The sequence below is a fragment of the Nyctibius grandis genome, chromosome 32 (genome assembly GCF_013368605.1).
Source record: "Nyctibius grandis isolate bNycGra1 chromosome 32, bNycGra1.pri, whole genome shotgun sequence".
In the NCBI taxonomy this organism is placed as follows: Eukaryota; Metazoa; Chordata; class Aves; order Nyctibiiformes; family Nyctibiidae; genus Nyctibius; species Nyctibius grandis.
Window position 1 is genome coordinate 2,982,909 of NC_090689.1, and position 13,754 is coordinate 2,996,662.

Sequence of the window (13,754 nt, forward strand, 5' to 3'; positions counted from 1 at the left end):
AATTTGTCAGCAGTTGTTTTTTCAGCAGATGAACAAGTCTCTCATTAGTGAAAAAACTAAGATGACAGTGATTGAACAACCTTCCTTTCCTCCTGTGTGTCCTCTCTTTGTTGAGCTACAGTTCCCCAGCAGCATTAGCTGTATTTTGCTGTGCTGTTTGTTTGGTGGTGGTTGTTAGCAAAGGCATGTTGGCAGACAGGTATCTCTGCAGGTTAGAGAGCAGTTTGTGGTCTGATGTATAATAATTGTGATACTGAGGTTGGTTTGGGGGTGGAGTAGTTGGCATTTTGATTCTGTACATCTGTGGCAACCACATTTCTTACTGTGGCTCTCAAGCTAATGGAGCATGCTTTGTTCTGTAATTGAGCATTTTCCTAGGTATAACAGTGTGTAGTAAATGGTTTCTCAAGTAACCTGGCCAGTTCTCTGGGAATATGGGTTTCTTCCCTGTCATTGCAATTAGGAGACCATCAGTACTTCAAATGTACCACCCAGGGAAACTCATACCTTCCATGATTATATCACTTTTCTTACCAATATATCACCCTTTTTAATAGACTAGGAAGAACCTAATCATCAATCTCTTACTTTCCCTTCTAAGAGCTCTCAAATATCCAAGGCAAAAAAAAAAAAAAAAGTCAGCTGCTCTCAGATTTCTTGGGAGTTTGGCACTGTTTGTGTATAAGGTGGTTGAGCTTTATGTGTTTATGTGAAAATCCATTCAGTCTTAGCGGCATCTTTTGCTCTGGTTTCATGAAAGTAGCGCACAATTCCACTGCCAGTTTCTCTTCTGCTCTGTTCTGTTTAGACTTTGCGACATTTTGAAGAATCCTTTCCTTGTTCAAGCTTCAAAACTGTTTTCCTGCCCCTCCGTAGTAGTCTGGAGAGGTTTTCCAGGGTGGCTGTGTATGTTGTCAGTTGGTAAGATTTGGTTTAGTTTTAAAGCAAAAAAAGTCTGTGCTTTTGTGTCACAGACTTGTAGCTCTTTCTTATCTGAAATTAAAGCAAGAAATTTAAGAAAAACCAATGCTGTAATAGAGCAGGACAACAGCCAGTTGGAAGGGGAAGCTACAAGACTAAATATGGAGTATAACAACTCGAATCACAATTTCTTGCTTCTGACAGCAAAGAACTGGATGGTTCAGTGTTAGGAGCAAGAATCTCACCAGATTTCTGACATAGTGATTTACCCTTAAATTTGTCCACTGTGGTTAGGAGTTGTCTTTTTGACCTTAAGGATTCATTTTCCCCTGTAACCTGGGAGCTCTGCTCCGAAAAGAGATTGCAGACTTTAAGTGTTCATTTCAATCTTACCTTGGGCTTTTAATGACAATTGTTTGTTGATTTCAGGAAACCATTTTATATTTGCAAGTCAAATTTAACTACCATGCTCATTGTTTGCCATTCCATTTCCCTGCGCAGCTTAATTTTATCCAAGTCTTCATCAGTCTGGAAGTTTGCAAGCGGATTAGAAATTAAATTGTACATTAGAGAACAGTCAATAATAAACAGCCTTTTAAATGTTCACATTTAAATAAAAAGAATTGTCAAAACCCCTCCTATTAAAAATGATACTGTAAAATGTGTTCAGGTTCCCCTTTTTCTCGTGAATTAAAATCTCATTCTGTTTTCTTTTTTCCTCCTTTGGCAATTGATCTGGTATCTCATTCTCCTGGTGTTGAAGCTCAACAGCTACTCAAAATGACAACCTTTTTTCCAGCGTGGTTGCCAAATTGCATTTTCATGTTCGAGAAATATCTTCTGTCTTCAAAGAAAACGTGAGCACTCCTGTTACAGAAACATTAACTGTGCCATTTCTGCTCACTGGTGTTAATGAATCAGTGCTCCCTCCTTTGAGGAATAATTGAAAACTCGTGGAAGAGGCTTTTGTACCCATTGGTAAGGAACTCATGAAGCTTTTTTTTTTTTTTTTAGCTTAAAACACAGGATTTTCTCAGCATTGCTCTCTGAATGCTGGTGAGATGTTTTTAGAGTCAGCGTGGGAAATTTTGACTAATAACTAATAACTGGCTTACTTTGCATTATTATTATTTTAATCTGTCCGGTATATCTGAAGCTAGAAGATGGCTGTATTGACAGCAGTTCATTACTGAATAAAACCTTGGCACAAAAGCACTGAAGATTTCCCTGAATTCTGACTGCAAAGGAAGGCTGGAGTTTGGGGAGTGCTCAGTGTTGTTGGGCTTCAGCATTGCATCAATTTAATGTGAACTAGGTAACGTGGTAACACTACATGCTCCATATGCTCTTCTAGGAGCCTTTTTCTTGACTGAGTATCTAGTTGTTAGATTTATAGTATGAGTTGTGTTATAGTGAAGGAGTCCAGGTGTTTCTGTGATCAAACACAGGTGAAGAAGACTTCAATGGCAACCCTGTAGGGGAGGGAAAACTGAATCTATTTTATATCAGTGCTATGTTCTACATATGTCATCACCAACGTCCAAGTTATTTACCAGATTTTTGAACATTTTTGATAAAGAAATGTAAAAATCAGTGATGGAAATTGCTCTAGAGTTGCACAGCTTTTGAAGCACACATTTCTCTTCTGTTGCCTCTTCCAGGCAGGTGTGGGAAGGCCAGCTGGCAGTCTGGCACGTGTGTTCTGCTTTGGATGTGTCCGAAAGCTTGGGTTAGATTGATCATGTGTTTTGCTGGAGATTTTACAAATGCGCTTTAAAGCAGCATATCCTTATTGAAACACATTATTTAGAAAGCAAGGTATGACAGAGGCAGGAGAATATGGTAATAACAGTAGAACAGTCCAGGCTGAGTTAAAGAATAAGAGGTGAGATTGCTCTTATCTTTCCTGCTGGTCACAGGCTGAGAATCGATTAGAGTAGAGTTGGACTTGAAATACGTAATTAATGATGAAAAGAGCCACTGGCAATTTGGACTGTATTGACCATGAACTGTATAATGAAGTAGGGAGGTGAGCTCAACCGCATTAAATGGGAGAACCTGTCACATCTATAATGTTAAAAAGCTGTCTTAGTATTAGAATACTGCAGTGGTAGAGTACCCAGTAATTTAGAGTATTTAGCATAAAAAATCTGAATGAGCTAATTAAGGGTATTAAAATAGCTGCAATAAAATTTGAATGTTGTAAGTTTGTAAAAGCTCTAAGTAATTAAGGATGCTATTTTAATATATGAAACTTGTTAAAGTTGAGTAAAGAAAAATCCTGCTGCAGCTCACAAGGGAGAGTGTAAAAGGGAAAAATCTGCTTTTAAATTCTTGTTACCATCTCTCTATTGGATTTAGTTAAATAAGAAACACGGAGCTAGACTATCCTCTTCTTGTACATAGTATAATTTGGGATATTCCCATGTCCTTGTTAAAATTGAAGATAGTCCTTTGCTTGTTTATCTAATTTTATACTTCAGTTGATAGGGGATTAGAAACTACAGTGTGAATTTTTTGTCTGCTCTGTATTTTCTGAGATTTTTCCCTTTTAGAGCTTCCGAGATCATCGTTGGAATAAAAGCTATACTTTTCTGCTTAATCAAGCAGCTTCCTCCTTTTTAGCTGGTGAAGGATTTTTGGCACCCTGTTCTCAAGCTATCCTTGCTATAGCTGTCAGGCTACTACTGCTCAGATAATGGCAACTCCCTGAAGAAAACGAAGAGAAACTCTGTTGATAGCAGCTGGCCCTGGATGTCCATTTTGGTGCTGGAACTGCCTGATCGAGCAGTAAGAGAAGATCCAAGCTAACTCCTCGGCAACCTGCAGACCTTTGGAGAAGCTCAAACAGTAGCCAAGAAGCTACTGGGAAGTGGAAGAAAGCTCTTTGGCAAGTTCTCTAGTTTCACAAATTTCTTCCAAAGCTCACCAGAACCTGTACTGGATTATTCTGAGTATTGAGTTACATCTTGTCACCCGGAAAGGTGCTTCTCCAAAAATAATACGTGTTTTTGAACCATCCACCCTCTCTCCTAGCAGTAAGGTAATTGTTAGTCTTTGTGTGACTGTGATTTGGATTAAAGAAATGGAACGGGGCCTTTCCATTTGCCATCAGCTTCTTTTCTTAACCACTTTGCACTGGTGATAATGGGGATTTCTCCACTTCTTCCCAGGATCTGCCCCTTTCTGCTAAAATATCGATGTTCTTTCTCTAGCACGTGCTTTTGCCATTCATAGTTTGGGCCACTGCGGTAGAGACTTGTGTGGGTGAGTCTGTGGGCAGGTTTGAGAAGGCCCTTTGAGGCAGGGGAACATGCAAAGGCTCATCTATGAACTGTGCTTGTTGATGGGCCATCTTTGTGTTAGCATCATTGACTGCTAATGACCACCATTACCTTTTTCCAAGAATGACAAATCCTTGAAGATTTGTTTCAAATTCTGAGCTGTTCTAGCTCACTGTTAATGTGATGCATCTTCCCTAAATGGAATTTGAGCACGTCCATTCACTTTTTGAAACCCAAAGTAGGAGAATTAATGCCTTGTGTGTCACAGAATGAATAATACTGAAAATGTTTTAATTATCTCTCAGTTACTCTGAAGTTTTATACTTACTGCATCTTCCTCGAGAAGTATTTCTGAAAAATACAGCTATTAATTTAGTTGGCTTTTCCTCACATTAAGGGCAAAGTGCTTTTTCTTGTGACATACAGCTGTACAAGTGAATGGATATTACCTTGACCGCTCAACTAAATTCTCCATAAAATAGTGCCAGTGCTCCTGGTGCACTCCTTTTTAGCACCACATTTATGTGCTCTTTAGCATTTCTCAATACAGTACTTCATAATTTCTCATGATAGACTCAGATTTAGATAGAAAGTGAATATTAATGTGTAGAAATTACTCTCTGGAAGTGATTATGCCATTAGTTCATTCAGGAGATGAAATCAACTTGTCCTGGACCAGGAAGCTGCCTCTCATCCTATACCTTATAGTCATTTATTAAGCTGTCTGCATTCCTTGATGTTGTCTGTTCATACCACTGCTTTTCGTATGATCAGAGAAATCATTAATGCCTTCCTCTTCTCTGAGATTATGATACAAGTCTCACAAGTATTGAAAGATGAACCGAGTTGGGTTAAACTCTCTTCCTCTTTGAGAGGAACAACTGCATTTATCAGATGGTAATTTCATTATTTATTCCTTTATTATAAGGCACTCCTACACATGGTGATGTTTCATGTACTGTTTTATCATTGAGAGTTTTGCTGTAACTTCCTAATTGTCTCCTGTTCAGGGAGCGTAGTTTTGTGGGGCTAGACATTACCTGGGAAATTGCACTTAGGGGGGAAAAAAAAATCTCTCCAAACATTTTCCTGGGTATTAGCTATGTTAGCAGTAGGTGTTTTAATTTTATTAAATGTATTTTGAATTTTTATCAACTGAGATGGTGAAATGTTTGTTAGATTTAAACCTTTTGAAGAGTTACATACTCTGTTTCATAACCTGTAAGCTAATAACATAATGTGATTTTTCTTGAGGTTCCAAGGTGATGTGCTTAAAAGGAAAAAAATGCTTGTTGGCTAGAAACAATTGTTTGTACCACCTTTCCCTAATTTTTGAGTCCTTCCTCTCCCCACTAAAAATAAATAAAAAGGCCAACAGCTCAGAAGGGCAAAATGATGAGCATTAAATCCTAAAGCTCTGGGATATTTGAAATAGGGTTTTTTGTTTTTTGTTTTTTTTTGAATGGCCTTGAATTCTGGGAGATTTTTGAAACAAGCCTTTGAAGTAAGGAACATATATTAATTTGGAAACAGAAATCAGTCCTTTAGAATAATCCTTCAGTGTGCATTTAATTATCTGTGTGTAGTCCAAATGCTTTTAAGGTAGCAAAGGAGCCTGAAGATTTTTGGCAAATATATGCTGCTTGGATAGAAACCCAAGAATTTTAACAACTGTTTGCAGGGGAATTTCTTGGCTTTTCTTGGTCTACGTAATTTATATCCACGCAGGCAGTTTGATGTCACCTTTTGAAGATTCGTGATTTTTGGTTTGGTTTCCTAAGGCAATGCGGTCCTGTCCCTGCCAGGAGGGTGTGGGGTGAGGGCATCCTGGTACAGCAGGGGGACAGGGAATGGCGGTGTGGAATGCTTTTGTATTGTTAATTTGTGGTCTTTTTTTTTTTTTTTAAATAGGGCAGGGTTCAGGTTTTTTTTATGGTACGACATGACAGGTTATTTAAATGCATTAGAAATTTTACTGAGTTGCTGCATGTCTCTTTTGAACCCAGTGACCAATTTCAGTCAAATTTGAAGGGGATGAGAGTGTCCAAAAGACAAATTTCTGCAGTCTGAAGGTAGATAACTGGCTTAAGTTACTCTGTTAATATCATTTCCCTTTCCCATCCCTCTCTTACATACACATACTCTTCTAAATAAACGCAGCAGCAGGATTTACACTGTTGTTACATGTTAGAGAACGCACACAGAGTTACAGTACAGTCATCCATTCAGAACCAGGCTTCGTTGTTTCCACAGCTCATGAAACTGCTGGAAAAGACAAACATGAGGAAAGCAAAGTATGCAGCAGTCTGAGTTGGACAAACACTAAGAGCTCAGCTCCTTTATTGGTGTATCAGAATGGCAGCAAAGACTTTGAGTCTGTGATTCCTGAAAACAGAACTAATGTTGTTCTTTTAGAAGAAACTCTTGAATTCGGTTTAATACAGAGCAATTACAGTCTCAGGAAAGACAGCAGGAGGAACAGAAAAATGCATCAATACCTTCTCAGAAATCCCTATGAAGTAATTGATCAGATTTTAGGATCTCACTTGATGGCTTGTCATGTGTTCTTGCAAATTCATTTTTTTTAAAGTAGGAGTGTGCTTGACTGTTCCAAAGCCACATAATCCACTTATTGCATTGACAGAGAGAAATCCAATGTACAAGCAAAGTGCTGTTAGATGAGATGTTCTTGTTGTCTGGGCGAGGAGACGGTTTCACTGTTTACTCTTTTTTTTTACTAGTTGTTACTATAGTTCCCTAGGGAAAAGGGAACACTCGACCTGTCACACTTGGGCAGTGAGTGGCTGCAGGACGGGAACGCACACTGATCAGTGTAACAGGGAATAAGGTTTTATTCTACTTTATGCGTATTGTGTAAAATTTTACAAATTAATATTTTAATTTAAGAAGCACTGTATTTGGTTTAAGAATTACTTTTTGAAATTTGACAACTTGTTGGGAGCAGTGATCCATTTACTGGGGAAAAATTCAGCTCGTTTGAGGTTTCAGGTCAAATTTGACACCTGTCCTCTTCAGTGCCAATGACAAATGGGAAATTATTGCTAGATTGCTAATAAATGTAACCTTGTACAATTTAATGTTAGAAACCCCAACTCTCAAATAAAAGGAAAGCCTGGTGAGTCCCACAGCCTTATTACTAGTACCTTTTAAGAATGAAAGTGTGAGAATTATCTACATGACGAATAGACTCTTGGAAAAAAGCCATGTAGGATTCATTTAAACAATCAATTTTTCATGTTAGTGCTAACGTAATAATTTAGTAAGAAATGATTATGTTCGTGGGATCCTGATAACAAAGCTGCTATTAATGTGGCCTTTTGACTTCCATCTGAAGAGAAATGGGAGCCGAAAGACTGCATGAATTTTCAGTGATAAGCATCACGGTTCAAATGTTTAATTATAATGGTGAATTTATGTGAAAAGGAAACAGTGGGATTTTGTAAAATGTATCTTGCTTATGTGAACGCTAGCACTGTGTCTCCTCCAAATAGTAAGACAGAAGCAGAATATAGCATCAAATCTAGAGATTAATTTTGGGGTAAAAAGAACCCAAGAAGTGCTTGGACTTAAATGCTTGGGGTCAACGAATTAATTCTGGAGGGTTTTATGGAAGGTAAGAAAGAATACAATTATGCAAAACTGACTGCAGGCTGCTGCTGAAAGATGTATCCAGTTTCTCCTCCATCCTTCTTCCCTCGTTTTCCCAACTTCATGCTCTTGTCAGCATAGTCTGCGTCATAGTGACAGTTAACTTTTTGGAGGAATATATCCTAGAATTGTGAATATATCATTTTTCAGCTGGAAATATTTCCTGCTTAGAAGGAGAAGCCTGGGACAATGTATGAAATATTTGAGGCTGAAGTAGAGAAGCAGGCATTCAAAGGTGGTTTTGCTGGTAGACCTGAACTTGGTGACAGGAATGTAAATGGGGGCACAGACTCAAGAACGAGGGAGGGGATGGGGCAGGACGAGACCTTCATTTGGGTCAGTGGAAGAAAAGGGATGGGGAGGGAAGCTGGTTCCTGGCAGGGAGGTGTTACTCTTTGTGCTGGATCTGCGGTGCTTGAGTCATGGTCATTGAAAGTGAAGGAGAGGAAACCGCGCCAGTCAAGATCTATGTGATTGGGGTTTTCATGTTGGAACTGTGGGGAGAAATTAGCCTTCCTGAAGGTGTGAAGGAGAAGCAGGGAAACTGGATCTGGTCTGGCTGCGCGTGGAGAGCTGGGGATGGTCGTGGCGTTCAGACTGCTAAGGGTCACTCTGTGAACTTCAGCTGGTGCCTGGAGAGCACACGGTGGGTGTCAAGAAGACAAGTGAGGATTTTGTACTGAATAAAGGAAAAGATCGAGAGGGGAGAGGTAGATTTGCAGAGCAAATGGCAGCAGCTATAGCACTGAATGTGGATGGTAATGAAAGATAATGTGGTTTATTTATTCTTAGAGGGCGGTGTTAGGGTGGGATATGACTGCGGCTTTGAATAAGGAAAAAAGCATACAACGTAAACGTTAGGGAATGAAAAGTATCGGGTTCAAGGATAATATTGATACAAAATCTCATGTCTGTAAATGGAGCAATCAGGAATATCTGGATTTTGGGAGTGTGCTGGAGGAGCATGGCTGCACGCATGGAGTTGTCTTGTGCCCTGATCTGGGCTTTTGGCCTCAGTCGAAATACTGGTCTTTACAGGTCTGTCTTCTGCCCAGTGTGGTGTTTTTATTACTGTATTGTGTTTTTGTTATACTGATGTTTAAAGAAAAAGTTAACCAGAAATAGGTGTCAGCTTTTTCAAGGTTCAGACATCTTGCCTCTCAATTATTTAAAGGTTTGATTCATAAAACTGTGATCAGCTAAATTCTGGGTTTAAGAAAACATTAATTACAGTTTAAAATTCTTGTTACAAAACTCTGAGAGTTGTGTTTACTGGTACATCACTGAAAAGGTTAAGGGAAACTTGATTGTCATATTTAAACAATGTTGGTTCGTTAGTCCTGTGCCTCATGGCTGCTGCCAGCTGTCCACAGGCAGCAGGAAAAAAAATTTCTCCCATCTTGATGTGAAAACTGGCATTTTAAGGCAATGCTTTTCTTGCTGTTCTTCAGAGTGTTGGGTTGTCTATAACTAGAAATGACATTGGTTATCTGTGCTCTTGCCTGACTGCCAGGTGGCCGTCGGAGAGAAATGCCCGGGTACCCCTCATGCCTTGATGAGCCTGGAGATACATCTCTCTCTCTCACAGCAATCTTATCGTATTTTTATTAATATATATATATAAAAAAGGATCAAACTTTCGAAGTCGGTCCTTTTTATCCAAGCTAGAAGGATTGGTTGTGATTCAGTTTTTAGAAGATCCTCCCTGTTAAATCTGGGGCGAGTGGAAAGTCCCTATAGAAATCGTTGCGTACACGTAACCGGCCCGATGTACTCGGTAGCGCTCATCGAGGCTGAGCTGCTCGCTGAAGTTCTGCAGCAGTTGAGGCAGTTTATCTTGCTCTGTATTCTGATATCCATCGTGTCTTCCAGAAGGATTTCATCTAGCATCAATACTAGTATGTTTTCAAAGACTGGGTACTGTGAGAGCTTGATGTTTATCCTGAAGCAGAAAATATAAAATATATCTTGTCACATGAGAAAATGAGTTGAACTGGATTTAGAGGATGTGAGGAAGGAAATTGAAGCACTATTCAAGGTCACACTGGAGCTGAGAAACCACTGCAGCGTTTCTGTATCATTGACAGGCGGCAGCTGATGATCCACGTACGTCTACATGGATCCACGTAAAATTCTGATTACCCTTTATGTTTTATAGAGAGATAATATTCTCCACTTGAAAATGCACTTACCTGTAAAGGTCAGGCAGGACAGGCCATGAACAGGGCGTGTGTCATAGCTGAGGCAGGCAGAAGATTGGCGTTTAGTACATGCACTTTCATGAAAATAACCTGCTAGTATAAAGCTACTTTGGTAGTACCCCACTACGGCTAAGTTTTTAAGTTGTGATAGTTGAATTTTCCTGAAGTTTTCTTTCTGAGAATAACCAGTTGTCATTTTAGATGTGTACACCTTTACTGTGGTTATGCTTTGTCTATCATAGTTATCACCAAGTACACCAGCCAAAAATTGGTAGATACCTTGGTCAGGAGAAAGAGACAGTGCGATTCATTTAATCTGATTGCTAATTAGAAAACAAACTTGGTCAGGTGATTTCATGAAGTCTAGTGAGGTTGAAACTGTATGCTCAAAATACAGTAGTGGTGTTTCTTGTTACAGGGATTTTACCCAAAACAAATAACAGGAACGTAAATTAAAGTATGTTTTCTGTATGCTCCTATAAACAATTTTACAAGTAGCTTGGATTTGCTTAAATTAGACACTTAATGATAACATATGAGTGATTTCCCCCTTCAAGATTGCAGTGAAGTTTTTTCATACTTCATGAATTTTGTGCACTTAAATAGAAATACAACAGTTACATCTTGGTGCTAAATATGTGATTTTTTTTTTTTTATTGGCAGTGAATCTAATCCTGCAGCGGGTTTCCAGATATTTCCTTTCGTAGCCATAAAGCCACAATGTTTATTTTTTAATTTTTCGGGTGTATGTGATGTGTTACTCCGAGCCATGGTTATTAATTGACAGATGAGTTACACTATGATGGCACTTAAAATGCACAACATGTATTTCTGAAAGCAGTCGTTGCTATAGCAACTTTCTAGTAGGTCACTGGCGGTGGTGTGTGTGTGTGTGTGTATGATTTGGCTGTTAATGCAGACTAATACTGATAGAAAAATGAGAAATGTAAGAATCAGAAGGAAGGTAGCCCTTCCCCCCTCCCTGTCCTCTCCCCTCAAAACCAGCGTAAGGTAATTTTGTGGAGAAAATGCTTACTTAGGTTGTTGCGTGTATTGGCAAGAAACTGGCTATCAGCTGCTGTAATTAGATGTTTTCTTTATGCACAGATTATAAAAAAACCCCAAATTGCCTTAATTTCATTCTGCTTTTCCTTTGACATCTTTAGAGTTTGATTAGGAAAGGAATGCGTGTTCCGTTGATCCGAACGCAATGTGTTGTATTTATTGAGCATGAAGATCTATCTTTAAAGATAAAATACATCTGTATTATAGGCTGGAAGTGAAAATTTTGAGAAATTGCTTCTTTTTCCTCTTTTTCGGGAGGGAGGAACCGCAGTAGCTGCTGTTCAGGTCGGTGTGCAGGGATGGTAGTGACTGGGATTTTCAGAGGGGCTGAGGATGCTATTTCCCACTGACTCCTGGTTTTAGTTTGCTCTGAAACTTAACTACAAGTACTGTGCAGAGGACTCTTTCCCAAATTCTTTGCATTTGTATTCTTCTCTGAAATAGTTCTCTAATAGTCTCTTCTGTTTTGTGGTGGTTTTTTTGGGTTTTTTTGTTTTTTTTTTTTTATAATAGCATTATACTGCTCTAAGTAGAGAGCATTCATATATCTCTCTTAGAGTGATCAGCCTATAGCCAGGCCATTATTTTCAGTTTTGAATTAACACTGCCTTAAGATATTAGAAAATTAATGATTTAAGATAACACATTCTAGATTATAGTAAATGAAAATGATGTCAAGTGTAGCAAGTGTTTTAGGATACTGTAATCCACTAGATTTTTCTCAAATGATAGTGTTTTAAAAAAAAAATATAATAATGTGAACTTTGACTCTCTTGTTCTGCAAAAGAAATGAACAAGCTGTGCTGCATTTGCAGTTGAATCAATATGGTAGAATTGTTGTGCTGTCTGGATGGGAGCAGTGAGAGATCATGGTAAGGAGTGGAGGGAGGGCAGTAGGACTTGAGCCGCTTGCTACCTTCTCTTCTTTTCCAGTGTCTCCTGTCTCTCCATTCACTGGTTTGCTGAGGGCCAGACCAGTATCAAAGCTACCATAAAGGAAGGAGCAGGAATTTGTGGCCAGGAGTAGGAGGAAAGAACAGGGATTGCATTTTTGACAACAGCAGCCCACCAGATTGGTTCAACCATTGTATCAAACCTCATCCCAAGACTCTACTAAAAATCTCTATTCTGTGTTGAGTTTGGTTTTTTTTTTTCCCCCCTGATATGTAGTAATAGAATCATAGAAAGGTTTGGGTTGGAAGGGACCTTTAAAGGCCATCTAGTCCAACCCCCCTGCCATGAGCAGGCACGTCTTCAACTAGATCAGGTTGCTCAGAGCCCCGTCCAGCCTGAGCTTAAACGTTTCTAGGGATGGGGCATCTACAGCCTCTCTGGGCAACCTGTGCCAATGTTGTAAAAAATTATTCCCTATATCTACTCATGTTCTCTGTGTTTTGAGAACTTGATTTGTGAAAGTGCTAAGTCTTGATTTAACCCCTGGCAAAACAAACTTCTTGACATTTTTTTAGTATTTAAATGATTGTTGAATGCTTTATTAAATGTACTTGTACATACTGTGTACTCTGGAAAAGCTCACTCTAACTTTGCCTCAAGGGTGAAGGCAATGCTTATAGATTAATGTTTAAATTTATTTGAATAATTTGTAGGGAGATGGAGGTAGGACCAGGTACAAGAAAAATGAAAGCTTTTATCTTCCCTGTATTTTCTGTAAGGATTGTTCCTAGAGGAAACGTTCCCTTATTTAACTCCTGGGGTTACAATTTTCAGTTAGAACTCGCTCTTATCTCATGGGAGTTGAGAATCTGTTTAAGGAAATGCTTCAAAATATTCCCACTCTTGCTCTTACAGCCTGACAGTTTCAAATATCAGTTACCATATGTATTTTCATTTTATGTAGCTGTGTAAAAGGTACTGAAAATCCTCCTCTTATCTTTCTGAAGCGCAGGAGAAAGTGTCTGCAAATTCTGCAATGTTTAAAACTGTGTGGTCTGATCCCTTCTCTGGAAAAACAAAAGCCAAGAAGTCTTACAGGGGAAAATAACCTCTTCTGTGGATCAGCTGCTGGAATTTCCCCTCTCACTGGAGAGCCTCAGTGTCTGGTGATGGCAGTTTCTCTCTTCCGGAGCCCCTGTTAGGTTTCACTCAGATTTACCAGCAGTGCTTACAGAACTGTGCGTTTTCTGGTTTCAGTGTCTTGTATTTGATGGTAGAGGTAAGATGATTCTCTTCTCTTCTAGGCAAGAGGCTTTTTTTCCTTCTTTTATCCATTAATTTTTCCTTTTTTTCTTAGTCTCTCATTCACCGCTAAGAGATTTGTAAGGCTGTGTATATCTAAGCAGCAGGTTGGTATTAGCAGGCCTGTTACAGACCATCATTGTGACTACGCAGAGAATTCTGTATGTAGCAAGTGTTCTTCTGTTCCACTTGTTGAAGATAGTGTGATACATGCTCTGAACACTGACCTTAATTTTGCCACTTTTCTTTTCCCCTGAACGGAGCTGTGACTTTCCACAGACTCTGAGACCAGTCAGATACCCCCAAACCCCCAACACATTTTTAAACAAGTTGTGGTTATATCAGGATAGCCTCAGGATTCCAAGTTGTTCCTCTTGTTGGGTCCCTTGGAGAAGTTGGCTTGTGCAGCATAGCTCCT

The 13,754-nt window shown here is 39.1% G+C and overlaps 1 protein-coding gene across 1 annotated transcript in view; it reads left to right on the forward strand.

The window, feature by feature from the left end:
* The first annotated feature begins 3,940 nt into the window (after positions 1-3,940).
* Positions 3,941-13,754, forward strand: part of STAG1 (STAG1 cohesin complex component) — a 163,170-nt gene continuing 153,356 nt past the window's right edge. Inside the window, exon 1 of the mRNA XM_068421035.1 lies at positions 3,941-3,964. The gene's annotated coding sequence lies outside the window, so the exon portion shown is untranslated. The remainder of the gene's footprint in view (positions 3,965-13,754) is intronic.